This window comes from Oryctolagus cuniculus, chromosome 1 (assembly GCF_051225735.1).
Source record: "Oryctolagus cuniculus isolate XC-2025 breed Fujian yellow rabbit chromosome 1, ASM5122573v1, whole genome shotgun sequence".
In the NCBI taxonomy this organism is placed as follows: domain Eukaryota; kingdom Metazoa; phylum Chordata; class Mammalia; order Lagomorpha; family Leporidae; genus Oryctolagus; species Oryctolagus cuniculus.
In genome coordinates this window covers 199,378,992-199,394,604 of record NC_142867.1, presented here as the reverse complement: position 1 = coordinate 199,394,604, position 15,613 = coordinate 199,378,992, and the positions used below count along the sequence as shown (strand labels likewise).

Genomic DNA, 15,613 nt, shown 5'->3' with positions numbered 1-15,613 from the left:
AGTTAATTATTTATTTGAGAGGGAGAGAGACAGAACTATATTTCGCTGGTTCACTCCCCAAGTCCCACAATGGGGCTGGGCCAAGCTGCAGCCAGGAACTCAATCCAGGTCTCTCATGTGTGAGTGGCAGGAACCCAAAACCTAGAGTAACGGCCTGCTGCGTCCCAGGGTGCACGTCAGCAGGAGCCAGGACTTGAACCCAAGCACCTTACCCTGTGGTAAGGGGATCTGAAATGGCATCCTAACCACTGCCGTGCCAAACGCCCACTGCAGGGAAAATGCAGACACTCTAGGTCCATCAATACACTCAGCGTTGCATTACATGAAACATAAGCCATGGGGCAGTGCTGTGGCTCAGCGGCTTAAGTCTCTGCCTGCGATGCTGGCATCCCATAACAGAGCACCTGTTCAAGTCCCTACACTGCTGCTGCTCCACTTCTGATCCAGCTCCCTGCTAATGCACCTGGGAAGGCAGCAGACGATGGTCCAAGTACTTGTGCCCCTGCCACCCATGTGGGAGACCTGGATGGAGTTTCAGGCTCCCAGCCCAGCTCTGGCTGTTGAGGCTTACTGGGAAGGGAACCAGCGGATGGACTCTTGCTCTTGTCTCTCCTTTTCTGTCACTGCCTTTAAATAAATAGAAAAAAAAACTAAACCAGCCCCCACGACAGACATTTTCCCCATCCCAAAACAGGTTTTGAACTTGCTTTTTACATTAAACTAAAAGTATCAAAGAAGCAGTATTTCTACAATAAAAGGTAAGTGTTTATGCATGACATCTACACCAGGGGGCACCATGGAACAAAACTAAGTTCCAAATACCAGCCTTTTAATGCACAGGTCAGGACTGATGTGACGACAAACGCTGAAAATGTGCCTTAACATTGCTTTCATTCACAGAAAGCATAATTAGAAATCCATCCACCTGAATAGGACAGGCCTACACAGCTTGGAGACTCACTCCTTCCTGAACACCTGGGTTTATTTTCTACAGAATTAGGGCTTCTAAGAGTTTGAATGATTTTTGAATAGAGTAAGCTATTTTCTTTTTCGTTGGGTTCTAAAATACAACTTTATTTAGCTTTAAAATCAGACTCCCTGTATACTGAACAGGACTGATTCCCACACGTGGCCTGGACTCCCCAGCTTCGGCACACACCAGGTGTGATGAGACTGGGACTACCTGCCCCGCCGAGGGTCACCCGCAGCTTCCAAAACGTCAGGTGCACTGAGTGCTTTTCAGTCTTCGTCCTGTTGGACTTCTCCGTGGTATGTGGCACTGCTGATCTTTTCTTAATGCTCCATTTTAAAGGCTGTATCCCTTTGGCTTTTAGAATTATTTTCATTTTATTTGAAAAGTAGAGGAGCCGGCACTGTGGCATAGCAGGTAAAGCTCAAGCCTGCAGTACCGGCATCCCATATGGGCGCCAGTTCAAGTCAGTCCTGGCTGCTCCACTTCCAATCCAGCTCCCTGCTATGGCCTGGGAAAGCAGTAGATGATGATCCAGGTCCATGGGCCCCTGCACCTGTGTGGGAGACCCAGAGAAGCTCCTGGCTTCAGATCAGCACAGCTCCGGCTGTTGCAGCCATCTGGGGAGTGAACCAGTAGATGGAAGACCTCTCCCTCCCTCTCTCTCTCTCTCTCTCTCTCTCTCTCTGCCTCTCCTTCTGTCTGTGTGTAACTCTTTCAAATAACTAAATAAATCTTTAAAAAAGAAAAGTAGAGAGACAGACAGAGATCTTCCACCTACCAGCTCACTCCCCAGATGTCCTCACGACAGCCAGGGCTGGGCCAGAATGAAGCCAGGAGCCTGGAACTCCATCAGGGTCTCCCCTACATGGCTGGCAGGGACCCAGGTCCTTGAGCCATCCCTGCCACCTCCCGGGGTGTGCGTAGCAGGAACTGGAAGCAGCAGCAGTGGAGCCTGGAAGGCGGGCGCTCCCATGAGGGATGTGGGCGTCCCAAGCAGGGTCTTGAGCTCTGTGCTCCGGCTGTCATGATCCTCTGCTCACCTCTGAGTTTCCTCTCTCTCCTGCCACCCCTCCAAGTTCAGGGCTCCCCAGCATCTTCCTCACCCTCTCTGGAGTACCTGTCCTCTTCTACTGATTGAACTCTTAGCAGTTCTCATGACTCAAGGATCCCTATCTCCAGGCCCGACTCATCTCCCGGGCTTCTGCCCTGAGCTTCGTGCTGCGTCCCCTGCTGAATGTCCACACGCCCTCTTCTGTACGCTCCAGTTCCTTCCTGGCCTGCAGCCCAGCGTGCAGGAAACTAGTCGCCCTTGACTCACCCATCTTCACCCCACTCCTCCTCTCCACCAGGTGAACCGTGCCGTGTCCTCCTCCAGGAACTGGTTCAGGTCCCATCATCTCCTGCCTTTTGTCATATCACTTCCAGTTTTGTACCCTCCGCTTTCATACCGAAACCTCCAAGAGCCTCCAAAGGGACTACGGCTTCCTTCACCCCCACCCCCACCCACCGCCCCAAACCCTTAAGTGTCCTCCACTGCCTGCAGGACCCAGTCCTATCTTACCGGATGCTCTCTCGCCCAGCAGGAGGCCCCTGAGCCAGCTCCTGGTTACGGCTCCAGCCTCAGCTCTCAAGACTCGACACCAGCCTGCTCACAGTTCCCTCGGCCTGGAGAGCCTCTTCCTCCCTCCCTCTCTTTTTGACTCAACTCTAGCCGCCTCTCCAGGAAACCCTTCCTGAACCCATAAGCCAACGCCAGCGAGTGAGATGCCCCACCCCTCCTGAAGGGCCCTCGCTGAGCTGTCTCTCCCTGCCCCAGAGTCCACCATCACTTGGGCCCATGTGTTTTCCACGGGCTGTGAGCCTCTCGGCCTGGAGCTCCAGAGGGAGGCCTGGCCCACCAGGCTGACTTAGGGTGACGTCGGAAGGCAGTGTCCTTCCTGGGAGAGCAGCACTGCCGCCTGCCCTGCCAGCGGGGACGCAGGGTGAAGGGCGTCCGAAAGGGGCTGTGCAGGGCCTGCTGGGAGCGTCTGGAGCCGCCTGGGGGGGCCTGTGAGCAACCCCACCCTCTTCAGGAACTGGGGCCTGCTGATCTGGCAGAGGCTCCAATGCGGATCCCGACAGTGGGCAGCGAAGCCTGGCAGCAAGGCTGCGTGGCTCTCCAAGCGCCGGGTGACCCGCCCTTCCTGAGTTTGTGTATCAGCTGGATTAGTTCAGGTCCCTGTTAAGCCAGGCAGGGTGACAGCCGCACCTCCCACATGCACATGAGACCACAAGTGGCCACACGCCCAGGCCTGTGTAGAGAACACAGACGCCATCAGCTTCTTGACTGCCCTGGCTCCAGCAGGGCCCACTGGCCACAGAGGGCCCTGCCTGCCCCCAGGGACTGACTCATGACGACTCTTCTAGGAATCCACCACCCAAACCGGACCTGGAAGCAAAGGCCGTGCGGGAGGAAGTGCCCCAGAAGTTCATCTTGCAAAGCTGTGGCGGGAATCCCTGAGGTCCCAGGCAGCGATCTCATTGGGATTCACGATGCGCTTTGTAACCTGCACATCATGCACGGACAAAGAGCAGGTAGCCAGCAGCAGCCATGAGCTCAGAGCTTTCCCTACCTCCCGGCTGCAAGTGCCAGACTGCTCCCTCCCTGCTGCTGATCCGTAAGGCTGTGCGGTCTGCGGTCGCCACTCAGCTGTAAGCACCTTACTGAACGGACAGGGAGCGGGGCCAGGCTGGCAGCCACCTGGTGCAGTGGGCCGTCCTGCCCATGCCAGTGGTTGTGCCTTCTCCAGGATCTGAAAACTGAGAGCTCCTTGACCTCTGTGTGCCCCCTTCTCTAACATGGTACTAATGCTACTGATTATTTTAAAAAATATATTTATTTGAATGTCAGAGTTAGAGGAAGAGGCACACACACACACCACACACATGCAGAGCTGAAGTGAGAGCCTTCCATCCGCTGGCTCGCTTTCCAAATGACTCTAACAGCTGAGGCTGGACCAAGCTGAAGCCCAGGAGCCTGGAACTCCACCTGGGTCTCCCACGTGGGTGCAGGGGCCCAAGCACTTGGGCCGTGTTCTGCTGCTTTCCCAGGTACATTAGCAGGGAGCTGGATCAGAAGTGGAGCAGCCAGCATATGGACTGTTGGCATTGTAGGCAGAGGCCTAACCCACTGGGCCACAACACCAGCCCCATACTGTCTCTGATTAAGTATTTTCTACATTGGGGCCAGCGCTGTGGTATACCCGGTAAAACTGCCACTTGTGACAGCAGCGGTTCAAGTCCCAGCTACTCCACTTCCAATCCAGCTCTCTGCTAATGGCCTAGGAAAGCAGAAGACGGCCCAAGTACTTGGGCCCCTGCACCCATGTGGGAGACCTGGAAGAAGCTCCAGGCTCCTAGCTTTGACCTGGCCCAGCCCCAGTTGTTGCAGCCATTTGGGGAGTGAACCAGTGGATGGAAGATCTGTCTCTCCATCTCTAACTCAACCTTTCAAATGAATAAATCAATCTTTTTTTTTTTTAAGAAAATTTTTTTCAGAGCTGTACTGTGGCATAGTAGCTTGAACATCTGCCTGCAGCATCGGCATCAAGTCCTGGCTGCTCTGTTTCCCATCCAGCTCCCTGCTAATGGCCTGGGAAAGCAGTAGAAGATGGCCCAAGTGCCCAAGTGCTTGGGCCCCTGTACCCTTGTGGGAGACCAAGAAGAAGCTCCTGGCTCCTGGCTTCAGATTGGCCCAACTCTGGCCAGTGTGGCCATTTGGGGAATGAACCAGCAGATGGAAGACCTCTCTCTGTCTCTCCCTAATAAAATCTTTAATTTTTTTCTCCCTTGCCTATTGTAAGTTGGTTCCTTAAGGTCTAGAACAATATCTAATTCAGCTCTGAATCTCTAGCATCCAGCATATCGTATGTGCTTAATAAAACTGTTTAAAAAAAGCCAAACAAACCATTTTGTACAGTGGCGTGAGCATCACTGGAAGGGAGAGACCCCGCAGGCAGGACTGAGAGCAGGGAGACCCGTGTGATCAGGCCCAGGCTGCGGTCAGGCCATCTTCTCAGAGGCGGCAGCCGGGAGAACAGAAGTCCTGACACCAGCCTCGTGCTGCAACCACACAGCAACAACCCTTAGTAACTGGCGGCTGCACAATAGTTGGGTATTATGGAGACCCACGGTTGCCACATTTATCAGGATAATTATTTATTTGGGAGGCAGAGACAGATAAGGACAGGGTTCCCATCTACTGGTCCATTCCCTCAAATGCCGGCAATGGCCAGGGCTGGGCCAGGCTGATGCAAGGAGCCGGGAACTCAGAAAGGTCTGCCACAGAATGAGCACAGACTCAGCTCCCTGCCTCCCAGCATCCACACAGCAAGCAGGAGTCAGGAACAGAGCACTCTGGTATGAGATGCAGGTATCTCAAAAGGTGGCTTAACTCTTAGGCCAAATACCTGCCTAGGATAATTTTTTAACAGGGAAAAAGGGAGAGCAAGAGAAAGACAACCCACAGCCAGGCTGTTGGCTTCATACAAAAAATGGCTGTCAAGCTACTGTGTTTTGCCACATAACAAGTTACCCCCACATTCAGCAGCTTACAATAATTTGCATTAATATATCATGGTTTCTGAGGGTCAAAAGTCCAGATGCTCTTTGGTCGTGTAGTCCTGGCTCAAGGTCTCTTTGAGGTAGTGACCTCTCTGTCAGCTGGGGCTGCAGATCTGCTTACAGCTCATTCATGTGGTTCTTGGCCGCCCTCAGTTCCTTGCCTATAGGCCTCTCCATAGGCTGCTGAACACGGTAGCTTGCTCCTCCCAAACCAAGTTATCCAAGAAAGAACAAGAGCCCAAGTCTTGAAAATACCTAGGACCCCATAACCTAATCTATTTTAAAAGATTTATTTTGAGAGACAGAGAGTGATGGAGGGGGGCAGTGAGGGAGGGAGGGTATTCTCCCATCCACTAGTTCACTTCCCAAATGGCCTCAACAGCCGGGGTTGGGCCAGGCTAAAGCCAGAATCCTGGAACTCCATCTGGTCTCCCATGTGGGTACAGGATCCCAAGTACTTCAGTCATCTTCCAGTGGTTTCCCAAGCACAGTAGAGCAGCCAGGACACAAATCAGCACCAAAATGGGATGCTGGCGTCACAGGTGGCAGCTTAACCCACTGTGTCACAACGCTGGCCTCTATTTAATCTTGGGGTGATGTCCACCCTTTCTGCCATAATCAGTGGTCACACAGATCACCTCTGGCACAATGTGGGGATGCACTACCCACAACTGTGGTACCAGGAGGCAGGGATCACTGGGGCCAAGAATCTTGGAGGCTGGCTCCATGGGCAGTAGCTTCAAGACGTGCTACCAAGGGGCAGCTTGTGACAGCAGCATCCCCTATCAGAGCAACAGTTCAGGTCTTGGCTGTTCTATTTTCAGTCTAGCTCCTTGCTAAGGCACTTGGGAAAGCAGCAGACGATGGCCCAAGGACTGAGGACCCTGCCAGTCACATGGGAGACTGGGATGGAGTCCAGGCTCCTCACACTGGCCATTTGAGAAGTGAACCAGTGGATGGAAGATAGGTCTCTCCCTCTCTCTGACTTCTTCTTTCCCTCTCTCCCTATCACTCTTTCAAATAAACAAACTCTGAAAACAGATGTCCCTAGGGACATAGGGGACCAAATGACATGACTGTGTAGCCTTTGGCTCTGGCACCAAAGGTTGAAACTGCTCACTCACTGCTGTGGAGAAGTGTCCATAATGATTTTGATTTAGCCTATTCATACATACATATATATGACTAATTTATTTGAAAGGTAGAGTTACAGAGAGAGGAAAAGACAGAGACAGAGAGATCTTCCATTTGCTGGTTCATTCCCCAAATGGCTGCCAACATACAGGGCTGGGCCGATCCGAAGCCAGGAGCCAGGAGCTTCTTCTGGGTCTCCCACATGGGTGCAGGAGCCCAAGGACTTGGGCCATCCTTCACTGCTTTCTTAGGCCATAGCAGAGAGCTGGATCAGAAGCAGAGCAGCTGGGACTTGAACTGGCGCCCACATGGGATGCTGGTGTGGCAGGCAGCAGCTTTGCCTGCTATACCACAGTGCTGGCCCCAAATAAGTAAATCTTAAAAAAAAAAAAAAAAAAAGAAGAAGAAAAAGAAAAAGAAGTTGGTGGAGGGCTGAGGCCCCACTTCCCTGGACACAGCTGTGGGGAGGCCAGGCTCCACTGGCAGGAAGCTGCCCGCCACTGACCAGTACTTAGTGTTCAGGGGCTGAAAGGAGTGAAACATTTTAATATTGTCCCAAATCAATACGTTACCCGCCCCCAAAAGAGAAATATAAAGGAACAAAAGTACACACAACAGGCCTGCGCCGTGGCTCACTAGGCTAATCCTCCGCCTGCGGCACACCGGGTTCTAGTCCCGGTCGGGGCACTGGATTCTGTCCCAGTTGCTCCTCTTCCAGGCCAGCTCTCTGCTGTGGCCCGGGAGTGCAGTGGAGGATGGCCCAAGTGCTTGGGCCCTGCACCCCATGGGAGACCAGGAGAAGCACCTGGATCCTGGCTTCGGATCAGTGCGGTGCGCCGGCCGCAGCGCACCAGCCGCAGCGGCCATTGGAGGGTGAACCAACAGTAAAGGAAGACCTTTCTCTCTGTCTCTCTCTCTCACTGTCCACTCTGCCTGTCAAAAAAAAAAGTACACACAACGAGCACATAAATGGTTCACTCTAGAGGCAACATGGAGAAAACATTTACAGCAAGTTCAGATTTTTATGTTTGGGGTTTTTATAGTAAGTGCGTTTTATATTTAGAAGCAGGTATCATATCTGGAGATAGCATTTTAGAAGTAAATTAAATAAGCTACTGGAGGGACCAGCTTTTTACCCCTCTCTCCTCCTCCACTTGAGCAGAGACGCCTGGCCAGCTCCAGGCCCCACGCCCTCTCCCCTGCTGCAGAAGGGAGCCAGGCCAGGAGAACGCTCCTGAGGCTGTGCACGCCCAGGTGGCGGTGTTCAGTGAGGACAGGGACCTGGCACTGCTCGGGACAAGGATCAGTGCCGACAGCAGCGCCTGGAAGCCCCTCGCCAGGCGAGGACTCGATGCCTACTCAAAGTATACTGCCTCCCGGCTTTCTAGCAGCTGCCACAGTGCACCTTAAATGACCCCCCCCCCCCACCGAAACAGCTTAGATGGGTGCCACCTCTACCTCTCTGCGTTTGTTAATTAGGAGATTAAAATGTACAATACACTCAAGCCAGAGAGAGAGAGAAATAGGTTTTTTTTCATTCCCAGAATCAAATTAGAAGGCTCTAAGTGTACCCGAAACTTCTCTATGCCTTATTCCCGTCGTGTGAAAAGTGAGCTTCACGGGCGCGCCCGCGCTGCTCAGGGAGCGCTGACGTGACAGAGCACGTGGTAGGCGCGGCGTGAACGGCAGCTACACTCAGTCCCTCAGCTGTCCTGGAGCTATTTTTAAAAAACATTTACTTATTTATTTTCATTTTATTTGAAAGGCAGAGAGGAACAGACAGAGGAACTCCCCGATGCAGGCAACGGCCAGAGCCGGGCCGTGGCAAAGACAGAAGGCAGGAACTCCATCCAAGTCCTCTGCGCAGACACTTGAGCCCTCACTGCTGCCTCTGGGGTGCGCGGGAACAGGCGGCCAGGTCAGGAGGTCAGGAGGTCAGGAGGTCAGGAGGTCAGGAGGGCACGCAACCAGCACATCAATGAATGGCTGAGGTGCTCTCTGCTGGGACTTACACCCAGGCACTATGAGATGGGACTGGGGGTTCAGGCAGCACCTTCACCACTGCAGATGCCCCACAGCCATTCTGCATGACCCTCATCTGGAGCGGTAGGGAGCAAGAGGACTTCTTCCGTAACCTTTCCACCAGAAACCTATTTGCTCTTAACAAATCAATGGGTTTAGTTTTTTTTTTTTTTTTTTTTTTTTTTTTTTTTTTGAAACAGTACTGGGGGTGGAGCTGTGGCATAGTGGGTGAAGCCACCACCTGTGGTCCTGGCATCCCATATGGGCGCCGGTTCTAGTCCTGGCTGCTCTTCCGATCCAGCTCTTTGCAGCGGCCTGGGAAAGCAGTAGAAAATGGCCCAGGTCCTTGGGCTCCTGCACCCATGTGCGAGACCCAGAAGAAACTCCTGGCTCCTGGCTTCGGATCAGCGCAGCTCCGGCTGTTGTGGTCATTTGGGGATTGAATCAGGGGATGGAAGACCTTTCTCTCTCTCTCTGCCTCTCTAATAAATAAATAAATCTTAAAAAAAATAAACAAACAGTACTGGATTCTGAGGAAAAAGAGTGCAGTTTTTATTTATTGTGCCACTATGTCAACATTAACTTTTACCAAACAACAAACCCAATGCTCTGTTCACACTACAGTTACCTTCCTACAATCCTCTAATCTACAAATAAGCCTGACGTGCCTCAGGGAAAGATTCCCAGTACAGTCAATCTGAGTACAGCCAGAGATCGGCCCGCCCAGAGTCCAGGGCTTGGGCTGGCCACACTGGTGCCAAGGCAGCCAGCAGCTAGCAAAGGCCTCTCCCGCTCTGCTCTGCACCTTTCCTGTTGGCTCCTGGCCACAGCTCCCCGCGGCCCAGGACCAGCTTGTAGCTGACGTGTTCTTCACCCAGCTAGACTCAACAGCCTCCTTACTGAAACAGGGAAGCGGCAAAGTTCAAGTGGCCGCTGAGTGCTGAGCTGCTCACTCAGTGAGGAAACATCAGGAAGGTCATAAAGGTAAAAGCTCACCTTGACCTTCTCAATGAAGAGACATTCGGAGTCTGGAAGTTTTTAAGATTGATTTAATTTATTGGCCGGCACCGCGGGTCACTTGGCTAATCCTCCACCTGCAGCGCCAGCACCCCGGGTTCTAGTCCCGGTCGGGGCACTGGATTCTGTCCCGGTTGCTCCTCTTCCAGGCCAGCTCTCTGCTGTGGCCCGGGAGTGCAGTGGAGGATGGCCCAGGTGCTTGGGCCCTGCACCCACACGGGAGACCAGGAGGAAGCACCTGGCTCCTGGCTTCAGATTGGTGCAGCGCGCCAGCCGTCGCACGCCGGCCGTAGTGGCCATTTGGGGAGTGAACCAATGGAAAGGAAGACCTTTCTCTCTGTCTCTCTCACTGTCTAACTCTGCCTATCAAAAAAAAAAAAAAAAGATTAATTTATTTGAAGGGTAGAGTTACAGACAGGGGTGGAGGGGAGCAGAGAGATATCTTCCATCTGCTGGTTCACTCCCCAAATGGCTGGGGCTGGGCTGATCCAAAGCCAGGAGGAGGAGCCTGGAGCTTCTTCCGGGTCTCCCACGTGGGTGCAGGGGCCCAGGCACTTGGGCCATCTTCTGCTTTCCCAGGCACATTAGAAGGGAGCTGGATCAGAAGTAGAGCTGCTGGGACTCAAACTGGTGCCTCTATGTGTCGCTCCCCGTCTTCGTGGGGGAACGACACAAGACCCTGCCTAGGCTTCATATCCGAGTCACCGGCACCATTATGTCGCTCCCCGTCTTCGTGGAGGAACGACACTGAACCCTGCCTAGGCTTCATATCTGAGTCACGGCACCATTATGTCGCTCCCCCTCTTCATGGAGGAACGACACAGGACCCTGCGCTGTTCTTTCGTCTGCTCGGCCCTCCCCGGGTTTGCTGCTGGTTCTTCCCGGGTTGGCTGCTGTCCCTTCCACCTCCGTGGAAGGGCGGTTCCCCCTGGCCACATTCCCCACTTCCGCAGGGGAGCGGCACACCGCCGGCCGGCTCTCTCGGGGGCTGCACAGGTGTTCCCTCAGATGTTCCCCTTAGATGTTCCTGGTGCATGCCGTCTCTCTCCTCCTTTATAGTCCTCTTCCACCAATCCCAACTCTGCTACCCACACGCCGAGTACGCTGCTCTCCTCCAATCAGGAGCAGGTCCCACAGTTTATTGGTTGAACTGGAGGCAGCTGTGTAGAAGCTGTTTCCCTTCTCAGCGCCATATTGTGGGAAAGCAGATGCATAGAATAAGTCTTAATTCCAGTAACTTAGTCTAGTCCGAGTTGCTCCCAGTTGCTCCCCACACCTATGGGCTTTACCCAATACACCACAGCACGGCCTCTGGAAGTCTTTCAACAGGCAGGGCAGCTGTCAGGCGACAGGAGCCGGTGTAGAGTGAGAAAACTACAGTGGCTGACAGTGCAAGGGGCTTGCTGATGTCAGGGCCAGGCCAGTGCTATCCTCCTGAGCAAGCTGAGACCCCTGTGCCTACGTGCTGAGGCTGGGGAGCAACCGCAGACGCCATGGCCTTTCTGTTCTTCCTGTCTCCATGGCCCTCCACCCATTCATTCCCCGCCCTCACCTCCATCCAGTTCTCCGAGTTGGCTCTTGATCACCTTTTGAGGGCAATGGTCACGAGCAACAAAAGGGTTCTGTGTCTTCTGAAAAGGACGCTGAGACGGAACTCAGCGTGCACTGTGTTTTCATAGCCTCCCTGTGGCCAGCGACCTTTCTTGGGTTTTAACCTGTGTACATGCCATGAACTCCTCTCTGCAGGCTGATAATGCCTAGGCAGCTTCTCAGACTCACTTCTTCATGCATAAAATAAGCAGAAATGGCAACAGACAGAACCAATTATATCAAAATATTATCAAAATGCAAATATGCTTTGTGATACGAAAAAGATGCTCCTTTATTAATGCAGTAAATGCAAGATCCTGCAGTAGGGCTAGCGACAACTGTAATTTTGAAGTGATAAATGCAAGTGATATTCGGAGGCATCAAACGAAAAGTGATATGAAACTATTTGAAATTAGAGTTGTGACAGTCACAGAGACCCAGATACACTGCAGTTTTGTGCCACTGTGTTCTTCTTCCACTATGTATTCTTTTAAAATTTTATTATTTGTGGGGGAGGGGAGGGAAAGCGTGCACATGAGCACTCCTCTGCTGATTTGGCCCCCAAATGCCTACAATGGTGAGGGCTGAGCCCAGCTGAAGCCAGGAGCTGGGAACTCCGCGCAGGTCTCCACGTGTGTGGCAGGAACCAGGACTTGAGCCATCACTGCAGCCTCCAGATCCGCATCATTAACCAAAGCCAGACATAACACCCAGGTGCTCCAACATAGACATGCACTTCTAACCAAAGTCTTAACTACCAGGCTAAATGCCCTCCCCCGTTAACCAAAGTAAAAATCAAATTTTAGGGGCCAGCACTGCGGCAGAGCAGGTAAAGCTGTGCCTGCAATGCCGGCCTCCCATATGGGCGCCAGTTGGAGCCCTGGCTGCTTCACTTCTGATCCAGCTCTCTGCTGTGGCCTGGGAAAGCTGTAGAAGACGGCCCAAGTGCTTGGGCCCCTGCACCCAGTGGGAGACCCAGAGGAAGCTCCTGGCTCCTGCCTTCGGCCTGGTCCAGACCTGGATGTTGCAGCCATTTGAGGAGTGAACCAGCGGAGAGAAGAGCTCTCTGTCTGTCTCTCCCTTTCTGTAACTGACTTTCAAATAAATAAATCTTTTTAAAAATATTTTCTTTCCTGAGTTTCAGACTCGGTTCTACCTGTGAACCTCTGGCTGAAAGCCTCTGAGTCAAGGCTGATACAACGTTTTTGGTTGGTAGGTATGGGCCTTGCAGCCACGTGACCATCTTTATCTCTGCCCTGTCTCTTCCTTTATTCTGTGGCCTTTCTGAGGTGCTATTCCTTCAAGATTGAGAGTTAAACATTTTCAAACTGACTTTATGAGACTTTATGAGGTCGACTTTATGAGAGGCAGGAATTTTATACAACTTCCTCTACAGGTGGTATCAGGCTTCAAATCCAGGCCTGTCAGTCCCACTTGGCCTGGGTTACTCACGTGTATTTCCCCCAGAATATCAGTGACAGTCCTTGCCTCCCTCTAGTCCTAGGAAGCATTCATCTAGGGGCCAGTGCTATAGCACAGTGGGTAAAGCTGCCGCCTGCAGTGCTGACATCCCACATGGGCACTGGTTTGAGTCCTGGTGGGCCCCTGAACCCACATCAGAGATCTCGAAGAAACTCCTGGCTTCAGCCTGGCCCAGTCCCAAGCAACGCGGCCATTAATGGAGTGAACCAAGGGGTTGGTGTTGTGGCATACTAGGTTAAGAATCTGCCTGCGGCACTGGCATCCCATATGGGTGCAGGTTTGAGTCCTGGCTGCTCCATTTCAGATCCAGCTCCCTGCTAATGCATCTGGGAAAGCAGTAAAAGGTGGCCTAAGTACTTGGGCCCTTGCACCCACAGGAGAGACCCAGAAGAAGCTCCTGGCTCCAAGCTTCAGATCAGCCAAGCTCCGGCTGTCCCTTGTCCCCATTTGGGGGATGAAACAGTGGATGGAAGATCTCTGTCACTCTGCCTTTCAAATAAAATAAATAAATCTTAAAGAAAGAAAGAAATAGAAAGCATTCATCTAGAAAAGGGTGCCTTGGGTCTGAGCTGGGGAAGTGTCAGATGCTGTCAGGTGCACAGGAGGAGAGCAGAGTGCTCACTTGGCTTTGCCTGTGTGTACTTCACTCGGCTCCAGCCTGGTACATGTACCCCAACATGACGGGGTTTAAAAATGAAATTAAGGCAGGCACCGCGGCTCAACAGGCTAATCCTCCGCCTAGCGGTGCCGGCACCCCGGGTTCTAGTCCCGGTCGGGACACCGGATTCTGTCCCGGTTGCCACTCTTCCAGGCCAGCTCTCTGCTATGGCCCGGGAGTGCAGTGGAGGATGGCCCAAGTGCTTGGGCCCTGCACCTGCATGGGAGACCAGGAGAAGCACCTGACTCCTGCCTTTGGATCAGCGCGGTGCGCCGGCCACAGCACACTGGCCACGGTGGCCATTGGAGGGTGAACCAACGGCAAAAAAAGGAAGACCTTTCTCTCTCTCTCTCTCTCTCTCTCTCACTGTCCATTCTGCCTGTCAAATAAATAAATAAATAAAAATAAAAATAAAAATAAATGAAATTAAGAGGGGCTAGCACTGTGGTGCAGTGGGTTAAGGCCCTGGCCTGAAGTGCCGGTATCCCATATGGGAACCGGTTCTAGTCCTGGCTGCTCCTTTTCCCATCCAGCTCTCTGCTATGGCCTGGGACAGCAGAAGATGGCCCAAGTCCTTGGGCTCCTGCACCCATGTGGGAGACCTGGAAGAAGCTCCAGGCTCCTGGCTTCAGATCAGCGCAGCTCCAGCCATTGCAGCCATCTGGGGAGTGAACCAGCGGATGGAAGACCTCTCTCTCTGTCTCTACCTCTCTCTATAACTCTTTCAAATAAATAAAATAAATCTTAAAGAAAAAAATGACATTAAGAGAAGATTTAATAATGCTGTTAGGCTCAGAAAATGACATTCTAAAGTAGGTCTTTATAGATTTTTATACTCTGGACATTGCAAATAAATGCAATCACATAATGTATGCCTTTAGAGTTTGCTTCTCTCATTTAACATGATAGTTTCCAGGTTATCCATGTGTCGGTACTTCATTCCTTTTCAATGATGAATTATAGCCCATTAAAAGGATATACACACCTTTAAAAAATTCATTCAACAGCCAGTGGACATTTGGATGGATTCCATTTTTGTCCATTAGGAATAATGCTGCTATAAATATTCATGTGTAAGTTCTTACATGGATGGATGTTTTCAGTGCTCATGGATATATGGTGAGGAGAATTACGGTCAAACTGTAACTCAAGGTCTAATCTTTTGAGGAGCTTCCAGATTGTTTTCCAAAGTGACTGCCCATTTTACAAGTAGGCAAAATACTGACAAGGAATTAGAAGACTTGAACAATGTTTTTTTTTTTTTTTAATTGGACAGGTAGATTTATAGACAGTGAGAGAGAGAGACAGAGAGAAAGGTCTTCCTTTCCGTTGGTTCACTCCCCAAATGGCCGCCACGGCCAGTGCTGTACCAATCTAAACCCAGGAGCCAGGTGCCTCCTCCCGGTCTCCTATGTGGGTGCAGGGCCCAAGCACTTGGGCCATCCTCCACCGCCCTCCCGGGCCACAGCAGAGAGCTAGACTGGAAGAGGAGCAACTGGGACTAGTACCCGGCGCCCCAACTGGGACTAGAATCCAGGGTGCTGGCGCCGCAGGCAGAGGATTAGCCAAGTGAGCCATGGAGCCGGCCTTGAACAATGTTACAAAGCAATTAGACCTGATAAGAAATCTATAGAATATTCCACCAAACAGTAGCAGAATATAAATTCTTCTCAAAAACACATGAATATTTTCTAGGATAGACCATATGCTAGGCTATTAAACAAATATCAGCACTTTTTTAAAATAAAAATATCATACAGTATGTTTTCTGACAGTGGGATGAAATTAGAAATCAATAACAGAAATTTGGGGAACACATTTATAGAAATGTGCACTAAGCTTGCCAATGCTGAACTGTCTACTTCTATTAATTTTTTCTTTGTGTGCTTTTGTGGTAAAATACCTTACCACACACATATGCAAAAATTAACTTAAAATGAATAACACATAAATGTAGGCATTATAACTCTAAAACTCTTAGGAAAAAAAATAGGCATTAATCTTCACAACCTTGAATTAGATAATGGTTTCTTAGATGTAACATCAAAAGTAAGTGACAGGGCAGGTGCTGAGGTGTAACAGGTTAAGCTGCTGTCTGTAATGCTGGCAACCCATATGGGTGCTGGTTCTAGTCC

General features: G+C 51.5%; 1 non-coding gene across 4 annotated transcripts in view; it reads right to left on the bottom strand.

Annotated features, from left to right (window-relative positions):
* The window catches only part of LOC103348031 (uncharacterized), a 104,896-nt gene that overhangs the window by 38,048 nt on the left and 51,235 nt on the right, over positions 1-15,613 (bottom strand). The window lies entirely within an intron of this gene.